The 20,677-nt window shown below is 42.9% G+C and overlaps 1 protein-coding gene across 2 annotated transcripts in view; it reads right to left on the bottom strand.

Annotated features, from left to right (window-relative positions):
- Window positions 1–5,805, bottom strand: part of Pdcd1lg2 (programmed cell death 1 ligand 2) — a 70,160-nt gene extending 64,355 nt beyond the window's left edge. Inside the window, exons 1-2 of one of the 2 annotated variants that reach the window (XM_042262468.2) lie at window positions 5,582–5,805; window positions 4,571–4,784 (exon numbers count right to left, since the gene is read on the bottom strand). The gene's annotated coding sequence lies outside the window, so the exon portion shown is untranslated. Of the gene's footprint in view, window positions 1–4,570 lie in introns of both variants that reach the window. The other variant, XM_006991085.4, reaches the window with a different exon arrangement.
- Window positions 5,806–20,677: the final 14,872 nt, after the last annotated feature.

Here is a 20,677-nt window from a genome sequence, read left to right as displayed (position 1 = left end):
TATTCCAGGAGATCAGACAGAGCTGCAGAGGAGCCCCCAACCTCCAGCACCACGCTGGGCCAGGCCTGAGGTTGCTTGTAGGGCTTAGAGGGGCAAGAGAAAGACTTCAGGGCTGAGAGTCAATCTGGGGACTAAAGGACCCTCAGAGCCGGCCATCTCCCCAGAGTTTCCCTCACCAGCGCTAGCCAGGGCTATGACAAGTTCCGGGAACCAAACTGAGAAGGAAGACAGTTCTGGCCTTTAGACCTGGAAGCGGATAAAGGGCTGGGGTCAAGCAGAGGAGCCGTTTAGATTTACACTCAGGTGAATAGGATTGGCTTCTCACAGTGACTCTTAGGTTTCAGTTCAGCTAAAAAAGGAAAAGTGAAGCGATGATTGCCTCTTTCAAATGCAGCCAGAGGTGGGGGAGAGGGCAGCTGACTCATACTTAGCCCTCAAGTCCACGGTGGCTCCGTAAACGGTTCAAGTTAGTGCCTTTTGGCTGCTCTCTAGAATCCCCTCAGGGAACTTGGAATGCACGAAGGTGCCAGGGTACTACCAAGACACAGTGACTGAGCCTCAGGAGTCTGCATTTCTCGAAGGTTCTCAGGTGGTTGTGGAGCAGCTAATTAGGTGGATCGGTGCTAGGGAATTCATGCGATGGATGTCCACAGAAATCATTGCATCAGAAGGAAGGTGAGGCTATCAGACTTCAAGATGCGACTCCTGTCGGCCTTCTAAGACAAGCTCACGTGGTCATCCCCAACTCAGCAATGCAGGAGCGGGATGACACTTCAATGTAAACTGCTCTCTCCTGGACGTAGGTAGCAGAGTTAAATGGCAGCCTATTCTTCAAAGCTCTGCAACTCTAGAGGATGGGGCAGTGTGGAAATTAGAGTGGAGAGCTCCCAGCAGAAGCCAGTCAGTCTCCCATCTGTGTGGCCTGAATGCTCAGAGCCCTGGCCCACGACATAGGGCTTTATGGATTATAGTTTATAACGTATACAGAATTTCTTCACTTGAATGTCTAGAATAAAGCAGGGCCTGCTGGCCTCTCTGGTGTAAGTGACATGTTAAAAATCAGCAACGTCTTGGTGTCTGAACTCAGAGTCAGGTATGGAAAACAGAAAGTCTGAATAACCTGAAAGGCTGATTCACAAATGCTACTTTATCTGCTACTCCACAGTTCCAGGCTTCCTGTGGGTAACTTCCAATTATTTGCTCAAGAGAGGACATGGCTGTGGAATGGTGGTATCAAGGCCAGGTCAGCTGGGCCTGGCTCTTCTCACTGCTGTGCCCTGGGCTCAAGACCCCCGAAGAGACCACCAGAGGCAAAAGCAAGGTTTATCAAAGCAGTTCAAGCCCCTTGACAGGGACCTCAGTGGAGAACCCCGACACAGCAGAGGCTGGAGGAGGTGCCCGCCCCTCTGCAAGCTCAGTTTTTAAAAGCAAAACCCACAAGGTTACATCATTTAGGGGTGCAAGTACGGGTACAATTCTGATTGGCTCAAGTTTTAGGGGCTTTTCAGAATTTCTGTGTTATCTTACTTTGTAGTTTTAACCGGTTGTTTGTCAAACTTTATAGATTACCTCTGGCATTGGGGCATTCTGTGGTTAATCAGTTGTTACCAGATAGTCCTTCAAACATCCTGACTTTGTACTTTGACCATCTCCGGCATTGGGGCATTCTATGGCTAATCAGTTGCTACCAGATGACTCTTCAAACATCCTGACTGTGTCCTGGGACCTATGTCAGCAGCTCTGAGAATTTTGAAACTCGGGCCTGTTTCAAGCTGGGGTGAGGCGCTTGCTTGAAATGGGGGTGCTTTGGTTCTTTACTCACAAGTGGAGGAAGGAGATTAAATGCCTGGACCCTCAAACCAGAGGTCAGGCAGTTTCTCTACTTCCTCCCAGAAACCAAAGGTCAGCTTGTCCCTGCCCACATCCTCCTGCCTCCGACCTCTTTTTCCAACCACCGTCACACAGAGCTACGGTGGCACATCCTATCATGGAACTGCCGCTTGCAATCACTCCTGAGAAGAAAAGCCGAAGCAGAGGCTGGGCTCTGCCAAGGTGTAAACACAGCCAGACAGTTCCAACTGCTTTGAAGATATCCACCATTTCACACTCACAGCCTGAGGAGAGGCACCCTCATCACTGCCATTTTATAAGTAGGGAAACTGATGCCCAGCGGACAGACGATTGAAGGTCGCTCAATGAATGAGAGAGGACCATCTAGCTCTGGGTATATTTTCCTCATCATTGCTTCTCTTCATTGTTAGAACAGTGCTGGTCATAAAGGCATCTGTCCTCTTCTCTTCAACCAGCCCTCCCATGAGAACAGAGCAGTTCCAAAGACTCCAGAAGAAGTTAATCATGAGCTCCAAGTAAACCTCAAGAGCCATGAGAAACTTCCTAGCATGGCCGCTGCATGGTAATCCCACCCCTCAGCAGGCAAAGAAATAAAATGAACAAAAAGTAAGAACAAACAACAACAAAAGCCACCACCATTCTCAAAAGCAGTTCAAACAAGGGCCTAGAGTGGAGCCCACCAGGCCTTCGAGAGGAATAGGGGGATGTGACCGGCGAGTGGATTTGTAGTTACCACACTGCAGTGCTTTGCATCAGAAGTGGGACTGTAGGAAGGACATCTTCGATTTCATTCTTCCTCAGCCTTACCTTCTTTCTGCTTCTTGTTTCTGCTGCCTCTTCTTCACAGGTAAGCTCCTTCACAGCCCACACACACACACACACACACACACACACACACACACACACACATTTCTCCTGCAGATGCATGTTCTCTGTATTACGTACACACCATTTGTCTGCACAAATTTAATTTTCTCGGAGTGTGAGAAAGTAACGTGATTTACCACACATTTTAAAACACACATCCAAGTTCATATTATGACCTCAGCGCTCAGGAAAACAGTTGGGTCAAATGAGGTAGGTTAGAGTCAGGGGCCTTTAAGATGCCCCTCAGTGTGATGTGCTGAGAATGAAGAGAAGCTGTGGCTTCTCTTATGTTATGATGCCTTGTGTTTGTAATCTCAGTACTTGGGAGACTGAAACCGGAGGATTGTTGATCATTCAAGCCCAGCCTACAATATATAGTAAGTTTTAGGCTAGCCTCAGCTATCATTTAAGATCCTGTCTTAAAAACAGAAACAACACCTCACCTCACCTGTGTTTACCTGTACAAGGCCTACTACACTTGTCAGAATGCCACCCTTGGTGGAGGAGCTCCTGGCGATTGATGGCTGCTAAGGGAGAAAGAGTCACTCTCCTTTGGTCACAGGGCTGCTGGTAGAGTGCTCACACCCAAATGGATGGCGGCTTCTCACCACGTCTGTATGGGCGGTACGACATGGGCTCAGGATTAATGACAACGAAGCTGGAGAGGAGACGTAGTGGGCACTTGGGGAGTTGGAGAGATGTGGTGGTGGGTGGATAGGACCGAAATACTTGTATAAATGTATAAAGCCATTGTTTTTAAGATAGAATGAAGAGGCAAAGGCGAGCAAAGGATAAAGTCGGAAAACCACCATGCAATGGACAGGGAGAAGACTGGCATAATTGGAGGGACACTGCTCTAGAGAGGGGGCATAGCACCCTTCTCCTGTGGATACAGTGGATTCATTTCCTGACCATGCCCACACTGGCAGCCAACAGCCCCTTTCTCTCAGCAAGAAATTTTATTGGCAAGACATGGTATTTTAACAAGAGCAACAACAACAAAGATGTTTGCTTCTCCTTCTCCCTCCCCCTCTCCCTCTTCTTCTCTTCTTCCTGAGGCAGGGTTTCTCTGTGTCCTGGAACTTGCTCTGTAGACCAGGCTGATCTTGAATGCAGAGAGAGCTGCTTGCCTCTGCCTTCTGAGTGCTAGGATTAAAGGCATTCACCACCACCTGATGGTCTCCCACCTTTTAATTGTAGTCTCAAATTTGAACCAATGGAGTGATTAAGTTGTGGTGATATTTTATTTGTATGTTAATAAATAAAGTTTGTCTGGAGATCAGAGGAAATAGCAAGCCATTAACACAAAAATAAGGCAGTGGCAGTACATGCCCTTAATCCAATCACTTGGCTGGCAGGGTCTCTGTGTGAGAATAGCTCAGTGGTTAAGAACACTTAATGCTCTTGGAGAGGATCTGGGTTCAGTTCCTAGCACTTTCATGGTAGCTCACAACCCTCTGTAACTTCAGCTCCAGGGGATCTGGCATCTCTTCAGACCTCTGTGAGCTCCTGCACTCAGGTGGTAAACATCCATGCATATACTCAGAGACATAATACACAAAAATAAATTAAAACGTTTTTTATTTATATATTACATTCTGATCATGGTGTCCCCTCCTTCATCTCCTCCCAGATTGTTCCCACCTCTCCACCACACCAGCTATTACTCTCTTAAGAAAACTAACAGACAAATAAAACAAGTAAACAAGAGTAAAACAAAACAAAGGAACCTGAGAAGCATACATACATACATACACCCACACATGCATGCACAACCATAAAAACACAAAACTAGAAACCATAATGTATAAGCAAAATAAATAATATGAGACAAAAAAGTCTCCAAAAATACCTTTGAGTTCATCTTATGTTGGCCATCTACTGCCGGTTTGCACACCCAGTGAGACTCCCTTGAAGAAACGAATTTTTCCTGTGTGAGTGGTTATCCATTGGAGAGAGCTTCTTGGTTAAGGGTCTGATTCCCTTTTCAGTGCTGGGACCCCATCTGGCTTGGACCTGGGTAGGCCTTGTGCACGCTGCCATGGTCTCTGTAAGTCCTGTTGTATCTGGAAGACACTGCTTGCTTGATATCATCCATCCCCTCTGGGTCTTTCTACAATCTTTCTACCTCTTCTTCCACACGGTTCCCTGAGCCCCGAGAGCAGGAGTCTGATGAAGACACACCATTTAGGACTGAGTGCTCCACGGTCTCTCACCCTCTGCACATTGATTTTTAAACAGGTGTGCCCCTTTCTTTGGTTGTCAGACTATTCAAACAACAGACCCACCCAACTGGAAGAAGAAAGCATTGGAGGGCAGCCCGGGGAGGGATATTTGGTTTTTTGAGACAGGGTTTCTCTGTGTAGCTTTGGAGCCTGTCCTGGAGCTTGCTCTGCAGACCAGGCTGGCCTCGAACTCACAGAGATCCACCTGCTTCTGCTTCCCGAGTGCTGGGATTAAAGGCATGCACCACCACCACTCAGCTTAATTTGGCTCTTTTAATTAGCTTATCCAGGACAGATGGCTGAACCTGGCTTATTGGGTCACAACCTGTGACCCTGAGTCCTATAAAAAGATCACAAAGTGGTCCCTTAGTTATGTTGGATAAAATTATAGCTGATAAGCTAAAACTGAGGCCACAAGGGATGCATAAGGCAATTAAGACATCTCTACAGGTTTATTTGTGGAACTCCCAGAAAATTGCTGCTTTAAATGTGGGAAAGGAGTAAGGACATACAAAAGCAGGCCGAAGCATGGCTCGTTCCTATTTTCCCTTTGCTATTTCAAAAAAATCTTCATGTAAAGGGGATACTGTCTCTTCACAGCAAGTTTTGTTAATTGTGCCGGAATTCTTGATTCTCACCTAGAGAGGCTTCAACAGAGCTTTGAAGTGAGGGTCTCCTTCCCATGTCCCCTAACTTCTCCTCTCTGTCCCATCTCAGCTCCATATAAGGTGTCCTGGCTGCTGCTGGCCTGTGGTGTAATTCAGGACTTGATGGTCAGAGCTTTACACCAACAGGTCCCAGGGAGTCAACTCCAAAGGTCACTCTGTGGCCAGCTTGTGAAAAAAGCAAATAAAACATGGGTGGCCCATGACCTCTACATAAACGACCTCTGGAAGAGCACACAGGTCTCCTCTGCATGTTTTAGAATTCAGGCACATTGGATTTAGAAACTTCATCTTAGTTTTTATAAAGAATAAAAATAAAATGATGTTGCTTTGGTGTGTGTGCGCGCGCGCACGCACGCGCGCGCGCAAATGTACACTCTTGGGCACTATAGTTTGCTCTGAGAAGTCAGGGGACAATGTGAGAGTCAGTTCTTTCCTTTCCCCACGTAGATCCTGGGGCTCAGAATGCAGCCTTGGTGGCCAGTGCCTTTACCTGCTGAGCCATCTCACTGGTGTGGATTTAAATTCTTTATAAGATGACGAACAGTTCAACCACATGTGGGCACGGAGCCCAGATAGTCTTCAAGTTAATGAGGGGGAGCTAGGTATAGCCAAGACTGAGGACAACTGTAGGAAAAACAACCTCCCTTTCCCTCCCTTAGTTGCAGGTTCTCCAGCTGGAGCCACGTAAGACAACACTACCAAACGGGTTTAGCATCAGCATCAGCATCTCGCTGGAACACAAGGGCATCCCCAGATGTAATGCAAAAAAATGTGGTTAGAAATCTGGGTTTCTAAAGTATCCCGTGCTACACTCAGGGGTCCGGGGAAGCAAGCAACTGGGAAGTTGACGAGGGAAAGTATGTGAGCAGGATTGTTCAGAAAGGTTTGTTCTGCAGATTTAAGTTGCAGCCCTCCCTATTGATGGGCCTTAAGAGGGACCCTGAGGCCAGGCAGTGGTGGCCATCTCTCCAGCCCCCAAACAAGCCCTCTTTCCTCCTCCTCCTCCTCCTCCTCCTCCTCCTCCTCCTCCTCCTCCTCCTCCTCCTCCTCCTTCTTCCTTCTTTCTCCTTCTCCTCCTCCTTCTTCTCCTTCATCTCCATCTCTTCCTCCTCCTCCTCCTCCTTCCCCTCCTCCTTCTTCTTCTGGTTTTGGGTTTTGAAGACACTGTTTCTTTGTGTAAGCCCTGCTGTCCTGGAACTCACTTTGTAGACCAGGTTGGCCTCAAACTCAGAGATTCACCTGCCTCTGCTTCCCAGTGCTGGGATCAAAGGTGTGCACCACCACTCCCAACACTACCTCTTTCTGAGAGGTGTGCATGTTTCACGTACATGCATGTGCACGTAATTTCCATTTCCAGTAAGTTGAAGTTCAAACCAGAGCATTCTCAGAATTGTCTTGACGTTTGAGGAAGTAGCCTCATGAACTTCACTTCTCCACACTCACCCTATGTTGATGGTTTCATAATCAAACTTCAGTTTTCCCAACCCTCTCCACAGAATTTCCCATTGTCTCCTTTTCACACAATCTAGGTGAGTATCAAATAACTTTTTTCTTGGCTCCATAATCTACATTCATCCATATTGTGTGACAATTTTTTTTTTTTTTTTGGTTTTTCATGACAAGGTTTCTCTATGTAGCTTTGCACCTTTTCTGGATCTCGCTCTGAAGACCAGGCTGGCCTTGAACTCACAGAGATCCACCTGCCTCTGCCCCCCACCCCCCGGAGTGCTGGGATTAAAGCTGTGCACCACCACTGCCCAGCTACAATTTTGGTTTTATAGAATCATTTTCCCTCATAGTTTCCCTTGTCTTTACAGCTTAAATCTTTGGATCCACCCATCCAGAAGCATGACTATGTCTTTCTAGGCTGTATTGTGAAATTATTACTTTAGGAACAAAGAATCCATGTTCTAGGATTCAGAAATGACTTAAACCATTACAAGGGTCTAGATCATTTAACAAGGAAGATGAGGAGAGAGAAATACTGAGTCTGAAGAAAATCTCTCTCTGGGGACACACGAGAAGGACTAACTCAACATCAGGATCTATGGGCTCCCCAAGGTTGCCTCCCTCTTGCCAGATTTCCCCAGGCTATGACCCCAACATCAGCTATTCCCTGCTTCCATGGCCCCCACAACACTGCTTCCATAGCAGAATCAGTCTCACAGCCCTGTTGACAATGCACCTACACAGAAACCATTGAATGCTTCCCATTGCATTTAGAACAAAATTGAACTGTACTATGTGCCTTGGGGACCTGCATGGCAAGCTTTAGACCCTCACCTTGTGTCCTCCACATCCTTGCCTCTCACTCTCTGGCTTCCCATGAACTCAATAAACTCAACTGCACTCTATTAGTGATTTGGTGAATATTGTACTTCTAGGGCTTCTTCAGGATATGAATAGGGAGTCCATATAAATATGCCATTTACAAGAAGCTCCTGTCTCATCCATCCTATTTAAAGTTGGCTCCCAACTCTGCTACCCATCAGCATGGCCCCTTATTGGTTAGTTTTTGCCCTGACATGGCTGTTCACTTTTTTCTGCTATTTCTCTGCAATATTCATGTCTCACCTTGTTCTTCCTTCTTTATTCTCAGTATCCTATTGGAAACTTGACATCTAGTAAATGCCCCATAAATGTTATTTGGCTGAAAGAATGAAATGATTTCTGGTCTTTCCAAGCCAATCCTGACAATATTTCTAAGATTTATGGCCGAAGTAAAGCAATTCATTACTTAAAGGAAACACTAGTATTTTGGTTTTAAAACCCTAAAAAATTTTTTCCTAGTAAATTCTAAAAATAATAAAATTTAAAAAAAGATTTCTTCATTACTGGTCTTAGATTATAGGAAGAAAACTAGTTTCAAAAAATGTTTTGAGGGTGGAGAGATGACTTAGCAGTCAAGAGCACTGATGACTCTTCCAAGGGTCTCAGGTTCAATTCCCAGCACCCACAATTGTGGTTCACAACCTTCTCTAACTCCAGTCCCAGGGGATCCAATAGGCTCCCCCCCACACAAACTACACATAAATGCATTCTGGAAATACTTGTAACACAAAATAATAAATAAAATTTCAAAAAATCTTTAAAAATTGTTATTAAACAACAACAACAAAAAAGGCTCAGTAGAGCCTAAATTCTATAACTCACGATGGGCTTTGCATAGGTACTGTGAGACAGTCAGTTCTGACACCCCACCTTGACCTCACCTTACATGCATACACCGCTTTCTCCTGGGCAGCTAGACTATTTTTCAGCTTCCTTTGTTATCAGGCTCTGCCAGGTGTGGCTAAAATTCCTTTGTAAGGAGACAAACTCTCACTGCCTGGGGAACCAGCCCTCAGCAGCACAGGTCTCAAAGGGAATCCACAGCATCGACATGCACTAGACTTTTCTATCTGAAGGGGTTAGAGAAAAAGACACTCACACACTCTCTTGATGGTTCCCTTCTTTTTTCTTTTCTGTTCTTCTATAGTATACTTTTCCTACAGTGTATATACCCCGGCGAAATCTTTCAGGCAATACATGAATCACAATATGGTTACATTCTATTTTTCAAGTCAATGATTATAATGAATACAGGTAAAAACATGTTTTTCATGTCTCTTACATGATTAAAAACAGTCACCCACATGCATTTACATTTAAGTAACTTGTTGCAGGTTAACAGAACATGAGCAAGCAGAAAGTATTTTTTTCTCAGCCAACTCTTTTATTGGCAGGCTGCATATTGCAGTTACAAAGAATCAATCACTTTATTATTTATCTTGAAAAGTAATCTTATAAGGAATCTTAAAGGACTCACAAACCTAAACTTTTATATTTGAAAATGAATCAGTCAGCTCTACTTTAAATCTTTGGGGGGCATACCCACCCACTCATCAATAGCTTTTTATATCAGGAGATCGAGGGCAGGAATGGGTATAAGGAATTAATCATCACCTTTGATCATCAACCAACCCTAGCAAGGAAAGTATGACATCTAGCAACAATTGGGCTGCTTTGTATTTTTGACCTCAGCTATGTGTCCTTGTGAACTTTAGATTTTCTGTTTTTTTTTTTTAATCTGAAAACTTTATCAAAACATCTGATCTAACCTGAAGTTATTTTAAGGCTTTGTTTCAGCTAAAGATGCACACCAAAACCTGTGACTAAACATGTGTCTGTCTTTCAGCATCAAGAGTAAAGGAATTTGAGTGAGCCTGGCTCCTGGGACTCAATTGTTTTTCTTAATCATTAACTTGAGAGCTGTGATCTAATGTAGCTCCTAAGGTGAAACTCATAAGCCCTAGCTGTGTAATATTTCCCTGTATTTATTTTTATTCATCAAAACTCTCTATAAACTAACATTATTATTATCAATTAAACAGTACAATTTAGGGAGGAATCATCTTCATAATAATCCACAGGTAAAAATGCCCAGTAGATGGGATGTATCCATGAGATAAGCATACTACATTACAGGCAGTGAGGATCTTCCCACACCCATTCACACCATGCCAGATACCAGAAAAAGATAGCATCGGCAAATACATAAAGGCATAGCAGAAGCAAGATATTCCAGGGTCTGTGGTTCCAGGGCCTTGCCTATGGGAGATTCATCCATCAGGGAGTTTCCATCCTGGTGGGCTGACACCTTGAACTTCAATTGCCACCTGCTGCTCCTGTGACATGGCCACCAGCAATAAACTCTACTCCTCTTTCTAAGTTCCCAACAACAGAGCTACAATGCCACTATTTCACTCTGGAGGAACCAATGAGTGTATTACTCCTACTTACTGAACATGGAGTTAGCAGTTAAGGGCCTGAAAGTGGACTGCCCTAAAAGAGCCACACCAGAACTTCTGAACTCAATGTGGATGATTGCCCTGTGACCAGAAGATGGAGTCCTCCCCCAAACCCACTTACCCAGCCTCTGTCCTCTAGTCCTTTCCTGAGGCTATGAGCAATTAGGGCAGAACTGCATACAGCTGGGTGGAAGGTGAGGCTAGAGACTCAGGTGAGAGTCCCATGACCCTCTCTCCCTCCCCCTCCTTCTATGGGTCATGTCAATAGTCAACAAACCCAGCTGCAGTGACCTTGTGCAAGCAGGTACAGATGGACTCATGAAGATGATGGCAGTTTGGCTCAGAGGATAGTCCTATACACATCATGTGTCAACCAATGCAGTGTGAGGAAACTGTGTGCCCTTGTAAAAATCTTCTGCTGAAACTTTCTATGCTTTTAGTCCAAACACTTACATTGAACACTCTAAGGAAAACTCAAAACCCTGTGTTAAAGGGACTTGAATCATTGTTCACCTATGTCCTTGAATGACTACACTGCCTGCCTAGATGGGTGTATTGACTCTATTTGCTGATATGAATTTTATTTTATGTCTAAGACTGAACATATATATGCTTTTACCAATTTATATATACTCTAAACAATGTTTTTATCTATATTAACTCATGCAATTGCCCTAGTAACTCTTCTAGCCAGATGCTATCACTGGCTCCAATATATATATATATATATATACAGGCTAAATAACATATCCGAGTTCATATAAATAAGCAGAAGCATAGCTGTAATTCAAACCAGATCTAACTCTAGTTCATGATCATTTCACTATTATGTTTTAGAGTTTTGTTACATTCTTTGATGATAGAGATTTTTTTAAATGAGCTAAATAAATGAATAAACCAAACTTTAGTCTTTCTAACAAATTTGTGGTTCCAAAGACCTTGGGAAATACTTTGACATTTGGCATGGAGGGTTTATGGCCTCTAATACATTGTTTCTCAAGCAGCATTCAGTATCTGTAGGCCTATCTATAATCTTAATTGCATTGCTACCTGTGACATTCTTCATTTGGAGTTACTTTTTAGAAGTGAGAGGGGTCAGAGATAAGATTTCATAAGTAGGGTGTCCAACTGGGGGCAAGGGTGAATGAAGGATCCAGATTAGTGACTTGCATGATTAGCATGGTGAAGAAACAAGCCTTTTGCCTTAGTTAGCAGTACCATAGCCTAGAAGTGTTAAGATAGCCCTAGAGAAAACTCTGATGTATGAATCAGTTGATTGATCTGATTGATAACCTTACAAAAAATAACCTGTCCTATGAACCACATGGGCCATCATGGAAGAAAAACCCTAAGGATGCAGTAGTGGTACACATACTTTGGTGGTTGAGGCAGGCAGAACTGCTGCATGTTTCAGATAAGCTAGAGCATGTGCTCTACTGCTCCCGCAATGACTAGGCATCCTGCAAAAATAGCCAAAAGGGGGGCCTTAAGGCCAGCAATGGCCAGCAGATTCCAGAGCCTATCAGAAAACATCAACTTAGCAACAAGCACTAAGACAGACCTTTCCTCAGGATAGGGTAGAGGGTATACAAGGCTTACCCTTTCCTAAAAATAAGTGAACTTGCTTGCATTCTCCTGGAGTCTGTGTCGTTGTCTCTGCGTCTCCTCACCCACTGCCCCCAGGGCACAAGGGCCACACTGAAAAGACAGCAACAGGTGGTAATCAAACAGCTCTCTAGTTAGACTTAAGACCTACTCAACAACAGGGGAATCCTGTATAGTCTCCCGCAAAGGCTCATGTGTTGAAAGTTTTGTCTATACTTGCTGGGCTACTAATTGAAACACAGAAAGTGGGGGCCTATTTGGAGGAAGTATGTAACTGGAGCTACTCCTTCAAAGCGTGTATTTTACTCTTCATTTTCTTCTTTCCTTCTGGGCCAACACAAAGCAAGCAGCCTTCTGCCATGTTCTTTCTCACCACAGGCCCAGGAACAATGAGCCAATTACTCATGGACCAAAATCTCTGACATTGTGAAACAAAGTAAATATTCCCTTCTTTATATTGACTTTCCTCTCTCAGATATTTTGTTACAGTGACCCAAAGCTGACTGATACAATATAACACGTGTGCTTTGCAGTACCAGGGCAGAGTTGAGCAATCATGACAGAGACCGTATGGCCCTCAAGACTGAAGATTCCCTGTCCAGTCCTCAACAGAAAATGTCTGCTGCCCATGTTATAAGAAAGAATGAGCTGGGTGGTGGTGGTTTGCACCCTTTAATCCCAGCACTAGGAGGCAAAGGCAGGTGGATCTCTGAGTTTGGGGCCAACCTGGTCTACAGAGTGAGTTCCAGGACAGCCAGGACTACACAGAAAAACTCAGGCTCAAAAAACAAAAGAAAGAGAAAAAAGAAAGAAAGAGTAAAGGGTAGGCTGGAATCTGATTGTGGGGGCCTTGAATAGAGGGACTAAGGTATACAGGCTTTGCCTTTCAGTCAACAAAACCACCTAGGTTCCCTGACCAAGAAGGTGCTATGATGACAGAAGTATGTTTAAGGATGCTGCTGACCTTAAAAGTATTTAAAAAAAAATGGAACTAAAACAAGGAAGCAGAAATTAGTTAGGAGCTGGCTACAATTAGTCTATACAAGACAGTTAGAACCTAGAGATGGCACCATTATTATATACAGCATTCAGACCCTATTGTCCACAGTGACAAAACCAGGATTTTATTCAGACATCGTTTTCCATATAGCTCCATGGAAGATGGTCTCATCCTGGTTACAGGGCAAATCCTTACTTATGCCTATTATCATATCAGAGCTGATGCTGGCCACCAGGTTCTCCCAGCCTCACTCAGTCCCTCCCTGTTAAGGGGTCCTCCTGGCTGGCATACCCCACCCTCTAACCCTAAACTTCTCCAGCCCAGGAACTGGGCTAGGTTGCTCTTCCCCAGCTGCTCTTCCCTGTATAACCCAGCCATTTTGGCTACTCAGGTCCTTTTTGGTCTCTTCTCCTTTTGGTCTCTTGGTTCCTGCTCTCCTGGCTTCTTGGCTTCTTGGCTTCTGGCACTCCTTTCTCCTCACATGGCCAGGTTCAGTTTGCTGGTCATGTTCACTCTGGACTCTCCCAAATGTCTCTACCTCTGCCTGTATTCTCCCTTATATTTCTAATAAAAGCCTGAACCCCTTAGGAGCTGTCATGTCCTCTTTTTCTTTTCTTTTCTTTTTTTTTTTCATTCATCTGGTGATCCATCCACCTTAGGAAAGTCAAATCAGCAGCTTGGTTCAGAGCGGCCAAGTTCCTTGGAAGGGAGCTCATTTATGCCTTGGTTTCAACCATGAACAGAAATGAAAAAATGATGGCTATCACCCACAGTGTGCTCTCAGCAAGTTACAGCCCAGGAAGTAAAACAGTAGGAGGCCAAAAGAGCAAGGAATTCACTTTGGGTGCTTCTACATGACTCTAATATGTGCTAATATTGTTTCCTATGATATTGAGGCTGTGCACAGAATTTCTAGGGTAGTACAGTTTTAAACACGTTTATAGGTGTCTAAATTACAATGGAAACAATATATTGCTTTATACTGATTGTTGCATTGAAATAAAAATCAACTCCTTCCAGATCTCAAATACCTAGCAGTTCTAGGGAAAGAGCAGATAACAATTTTCTGAAACCCAAAGCCACCAAACTTGCAGTAGAAAATTTTTCATTGAAAGTCACATAGTTGTAAGTGTAATATTTTTAATAAACAAGACAAAGCATGGTACAATCTACTTTCTGTTGTGTGTAAAATGGACAAAGAGGAGAAATATAAAACAGATAAAATAAATGATAAATAGATGATTTGTTCTTATGGAGAGACAAACACATAGAGAAGGATGGAGGCTGAATAAAGACTTGGAGTGAATGTGCTGGCAGAAACAGCAGCAGAGAGAGACAGGGGTCATCCTTTGCATCCTATAAAGACCCACAGGCTGGATCCTCTGGTGGCTGTCATAGTCTTAAATGATACCCTAGTCCCAGAGAGAGAAAGTTAAAACTCACAAGTACTGCTTTAATAGAATTTTCTAGACACAAAAGTAAATGAGCTGATCAATGAAATAGACAAAAAGATCTATGAACAAATCAATGATATAGACATAGTCCTCTGTCTTTTGACACTGAAGCAAAATGGGGAAGTGATATTTTTCAACAAAGTAAGTGGTACAAGGACAATCAGATCTACATACAAAAATATGTTTTTATCCCTGTCTCATATTATACATACACACACACACACACACACACACACACACTCACACAAAGTTCTAGAAGGATTTCATCTAAATGTGAAATAAAACAAGAGCAATTTTAGAAAAGGGGGAAATAATTCTTCATTAATTTTGAGTAAGCAAATATCTGTTTACAGCAATATGCAAAAATAGTGCTAGCCATAAGGAAAAGGCTGACAAGGTGAAATACATACAATGGATTTCTGTTCACCAGGTAATTCCATCAAGAGAGGTAATAGAAAAACCCATCAGCAGTTGCAGGGGAAGACATTCTCAGCTCATCATCTGTCAAGGAATTCTATCTAGGACCTCTTAAAGATCACTAGGAAATCACAAAGATAGTCTATCCTCTTGTGTCTTTTCCTCTTTTTTTGATTTATTTTTACTTATGTGTATGTGTGTGGGTCTGTGTTGGGGTATGTGTACAGGAGTTCAGGTGTAAGCGGAGGCCAGAAGCAGTGGATAATCCTGAAGCTGGAGTTATAGGCAGTTGTCGCTGGCAGACATAGGTGCTACAAACCAAACTTAGGTCCTCCACGTGAGCAGTGCATGCTCTTAACTACTGAGCCATCTCCCCCCACTCTTATACCTTTTATTTGTGCCCTGCATCCCAAGACTCCTGTGGATGCCTAAAACAGTATGTTTTCTACATACAAACATATATACATGTCATATACATACCTATATGTAATACATATGACAAATGTTAATTTATAGATTACATACAGAAAAATTAAAACTATGAGAACAGGATAATTACAATAATATGCTAGAGTAAAATTATAGGAATAATTTCTCTTTCTCAAAATGTCTTATTGTAATTTAGATCTTAGCAGCCTTGGGATATGGTTGTTGTTGCTGTTTTTTTTTTTTTTCTTATTGAGTCAAGAATTTTTACACTTTAACTTAAAAGGAAGTGTGTTATGACTTCTTATTGGTATATGCCAATTTCCATCACCACCACCAGCAATGGCTTTAGGACCATTATCAAGTAAAATAAGGGTCACTTAGACACAAGCACTGCAATCTTGTGACTGTTGATCTGATGAACCAGAGCACTTCTAAGTGACCAGTGTGTCAGTGGCTGTGCAACAAGGGTCCCCTCAGGAAATTCACGGCTCAGTCGTGACAGAGAGGGACAAGTTAGACTTCCATGGTTTATTTTTGACAGTTTTCCATCTTTTGTGCTGTTCAGCTTTTGGAGGAGGGGCTGTGCCCATAAACCTGAGAGTATATATATATTTCTGCCTTCATGTTCTTGAAGATGGGCATCTAAATCATGTATGTATTCCCCAAAATGCCTAGTGGGTATAGTATGCATCCAGTGAATAGAGACTAGAGAAGGTAAATTGTCATTTATTGTGTGTGGACCCCGATTCAGTCAGACACCAGCTGGGTATCTGTTGTGCTCTGCTTGTTTTCAGTTTGTCTCAATCATAGACTCATATATTTAACTTGAAGTCTGAAAAGAGGGATAGCTTCCTGCTGAAAAGCTCTTTGTTGTAAAATAAGCAAAGAATGAAGCATCTTTCCTAAAAGCAAAATAAAACATGCTTTATCCAAGATCAACATTCATTGAATTACCCTATATATGTTAATCCAGTCTAAGTTTAGCTTTGCAGTAATTCAACACAAATTGACATGAAAGACCCAAATGTCTCTAAAGAAATTGATGCTAGAAATTTAAATGCACAAACTTGTGGTGATATTGTGTCCCCCAATATATTGTGCACCTTAATAAACTTATCTGGGGCCAGAGAACAGAACAGCTGCTAGATAGACATAGAGGCCAGAAAATGGTGGCACACATACCTTTAATCCTAGCATTCTGGAGGCAGAGATCCATTCGGATCTCTGTGAGTTCAAAGTCACACTAGAAACAGCCAGGCATGGTGACACACACCTTTAATCCCAGGAAGTAATGGCAAGCAGAAAGGAATATAAGGTGTGAAAACCAGGAACTAGAGTCTCTTTAAGCTTTCAGGCTTTTGAACAGCAGTTCAGTTGAGATCCATTTGGATGAGGACTCAGAGGCTTTCAGTCTGAAGAAACAAGGCCAGCTGAGGAATTGGCGAGGTGAGGCAGGCTGTAGCTGGTTTTGTCTCTCTGATCTTCCAGCATTCACCCCAATACCTGGCCCTGGGTTTGTTTTTATTAGTAAGACCTTTAGAGATTTGTGCTACACAAACTGAAAATAAATTCCAGTTAATTTTGACATCATCCAAAATCACTGTGTATCAATTTAGCTCTTTAATCTGCCACAACTTCCATTAGTATATGTACCAATTAAAGATAGGTATAAGAGTTAAACACTATAGGGGATGGGTGGAGAGATGGCTCAGTGGTTAAAAGCAGCCATGGCTCTTGCAGAGGACCTAGGTTCTGTTCCCAGCACCTACCTGGTGGTTCACAACTACCCATGACTCCAGTTCCAGGAGATCTGATGCCCTCTACTGACCTGTGTGGGTACCAGGGATGCATGTGGGGAATTTTAGTGCAAACAGGCAAAACATTCCTACCCATAACAAAATTAATAAGTATAAAAATATTTTTAAAATTAAACTTAAAAAATATTTTAAAAAATGTTAAGCTACCTTTTAAGTACTTCAGATATAGCGATAATAATCTGGATGGATAGAGAGCTCTTGGCTCTTCAAATAATTTAATAAACCACTTCCTGTAATCAACACTACCAACATACAGGGTTTCTGCTGCCTGTTGATGCCAAGCAGTCTGCGAACTGCCTAGATATTAAGTGGTTAGTCGTGATCCCATTTACCATAAGAAAACAGGTTCAGGGAAGCTAGATGGCACACTTAAAGTCATGACTGCGTGGGATTTTTAAGGCACTCGCCTGTTCTCCCCAAATCCAGGTAGGTTTCTCAGTATACACAGTTGTTTTTCTTTCATTATCTGTAGTCAGAGCCCTGACTTGTACAAAAAGGTTTTGGTTTTGTTTTGATTTGGTTTGGTTTTAGGTTAGTTTTGATTTTTTGTTTATTTGAATTTGTTTTTTCAGTTTTTCCCTAGATGCCTGGATTATTAAAATCTCGTTGAAGTCTTCAACACCTTCAGTGTCCTAGAAAGAGATAATTTTTTTTTTGGTTTCATACACACTCACATTCATAACTTAGTTCAAGCTTACTAAGCCATCTGTAGCCAGAAAGAAGAGATGATTGACAGAAAAGGCTTGCTCACTATTGGGTGCCGCTGATGGAAGGAGGGCTTTGTTTGGTTGAATGGCAGTTATTGTTGCTTGTTTGTTTGTTTGTTTGTTTGTTTGTTTTGCTCTAGTGTAAGTGTACCTTGGCATTTTCTTCAGTTTTCAGCACCACAACAGAAGTTCCCACAATACAGGGAACTTGCATTGTACATGTCACTGCTGTTGAATAACATCTTACAGTCTTTCTCTTTTCCCTTTTTCTCCACTACCTGCTTTGAGGCGGTAACAGATGTGTGTGTGTGTGTGTGTGTGTGTGTGTGTGTGTGTGTGTGTGTGTTTAAGGTTGAGGACCTAATCTCAAAGCAGACAGCTAAATTTGCCAGGAAGAAACCAAGATGTTAAGTGAGAGGAAAAGCCTAGGTTTAGGGGATTTCAAGACTCAACAAAGGCCCCAAGTTACTGACCAAAAAAGCCCCACCTCTGTTATGCCAAAACTCACTTGTAAGAGTGTGTTAGAACTCATTTCTCCAACTGCACAGAGAGAGGTGAGGATGATCCCTGCGAGTTGGCTGTGATCTAGATCTCTCAATTATTTCATCCATGGAAGCATAAACAATGGGCTGGTGTGGTGCATTTATTCTTCTGTGGTGCTCAATATCACTTATCATCGTGCAGATCCAACCCTACAGCTACATAATCAGATCCCCTAAATAAACAATCTGCTTGTGTGTCCACAGGTCACATCAACACTGGAAGGTAAATAATTGAGCTCAGACTTTTGTTATAAACTAAAAGATATAACTTGGTTATTTGAAGTGATAATATGCTTACAACATTCAAAAGCAGCCAGACAGGTGCTACACAGCTTAATCCCAGGACTCAGGAGGCAGAGGCAAGCAGATCTCTGTGAGTTCGAGGCCAACCTAGTCTACAGACTTCCAAGACAGCCAGGGCTACTGAGAGATATCCTGTCTTGGAAAAAAAAAAAAAAGTTCAAAAACAGAAAGATACCAGACGTAGCTTGGTGAAATTTGCTTATCAGGGTCCCAATTTGCCACATGAGCCCATTTTTCTATCAATTTCTCATTCATCCTTCTAAATATGTAGTTTTTGCAAGCAAAATGCAAATACAAGCAAAATGCACATTTTTTCTTTTCCCAAAGAACAACATTTGTATTTGCTGAACAGACACACTGCAGAGCCCATAATAAATAAATACATAAATTAAGAGTACAGATTATCAGCTAGGGGGAGGGGGAGAAGGGGGCGGGGGCGCACTCACCTTTAATCCCAGCACTCGGGAAACAGAGCCAGGTGGATCTTTGTGGGTTCAAGGCCAGCCTGGTCTACAGAGCGAGATCCAGGACAGGCACCAAAACTATACAGAGAAACCCTATTTCGAAAAAAACAAAACACACAAACAAACACACACACAAAAAAAAACCCAAGAGTACAGATTATCTATACTTAGCACCTAGCATGCAAATGAATATTCATAGGCTGCATATTCCTTGTACAATTAATATAATGCTTGGAGTGTAGTGTAATTTACCCTTTCTCCTATAGTTTCCTTAACAATAGGCGCATCTTAGAGACTGTTCCCATATCAGTCCGAAAAGGATTCCTTATTTACTTTTGTAGCTGTCTATTCAACTATTCTATTGTTTGGATGTACCCGAATTTATTTAATCAGTTCTCTCTTAACAGGTATTTGGGCTGTTTTAAATGTTTAGTCATTCTCAATAGAAGTACAACGGATAAGCTTATGTGTGTGACAGTTTGCACACATGGGAAACTTTAAAAGTGGAAATGCTGGGTCACGTGTAATCTGATAAAAATCGCAGCTTATCCACCACAGGGGTGATGATGCCACGTGACATCCCTGCTGTCCCCTTAAGGAAGCGCAAAGGTTCTTTGTTACATTTATACTGTTGGGAAGAAGTCACTTTTTGTGCCATCAAGGGTTGGCATCTGCTCTGTGCTGCAGTGGCCGCGATGTATCTGCTATCCTCTGTAAAGGACTCCGAGGCCTTAGGATTCACGTTTAGTTTCAATTTGAGGATGGCTGTTTTACAAGGAAGAGAACTTTCTTTAGCCTACGTTTTCAGAGCTGTCAGAGCCCAGCTTGGCACTCCACATCTGGCAAAGGCCTCTGACGTCATCAAAGCACGTGTGGCGGGAACATGGGTGAGAGCAGTGAGCAGTGTGCAGAAGGGATCATAGGGGAAGAGATGAAAAAGAAGAGCCAGTGAAGGAGACTGAGGTCTCACTAGAACCACCATGATACGAATTAATCCCATCCAAATCATCCCAGCGAGAGGTTAGCTTCCCACAGTAACCGTATGACCTGACTCACTTCCTGCAGGAAACCATCAATGCCTCTTCAAGACTAGTCATCAGCTTTTAAAGATTCCATTCATAGCACTGCTTTGGAGACCGAGCTTCCAGTTTATGACTATCTGAGGGACTAACCATATCCGGGTCAAATCTCATCTGTTCAGAATTCACCATCTTATCGTCTCGCCGTCTCCAGGCATCATCCTAAACTCTCATATCCTAACACACAAATTAATGGCCGTTAATGTTTTAAACGAATGTTTACATTGTCTCTTCGGTGAGACTGCAAGCTCCAGGAAGGCAGGGAGTGTTTCTTTGACTCCTTCACAATTCCCAGGAAAATGTAAATGTGAGTCACTGAGATCTTTGTATCGGAAGTGGAAGATTGATGATTGATTTCTGAAACTAAATGGCACTTTGTACATCTCAGCTTTGATGTAGGCCCGGAGGAAAGTGACCTTTAGACTGAAGACAGGGTGGGAGGGTAGGGGGTTTGGGGGT

This window comes from Peromyscus maniculatus, chromosome 1 (genome assembly GCF_049852395.1).
Source record: "Peromyscus maniculatus bairdii isolate BWxNUB_F1_BW_parent chromosome 1, HU_Pman_BW_mat_3.1, whole genome shotgun sequence".
In the NCBI taxonomy this organism is placed as follows: Eukaryota; Metazoa; Chordata; class Mammalia; order Rodentia; family Cricetidae; genus Peromyscus; species Peromyscus maniculatus.
The sequence above is the reverse complement of the archived record's forward strand: the minus strand, read 5'-3'. Positions and strand labels throughout refer to the sequence as shown.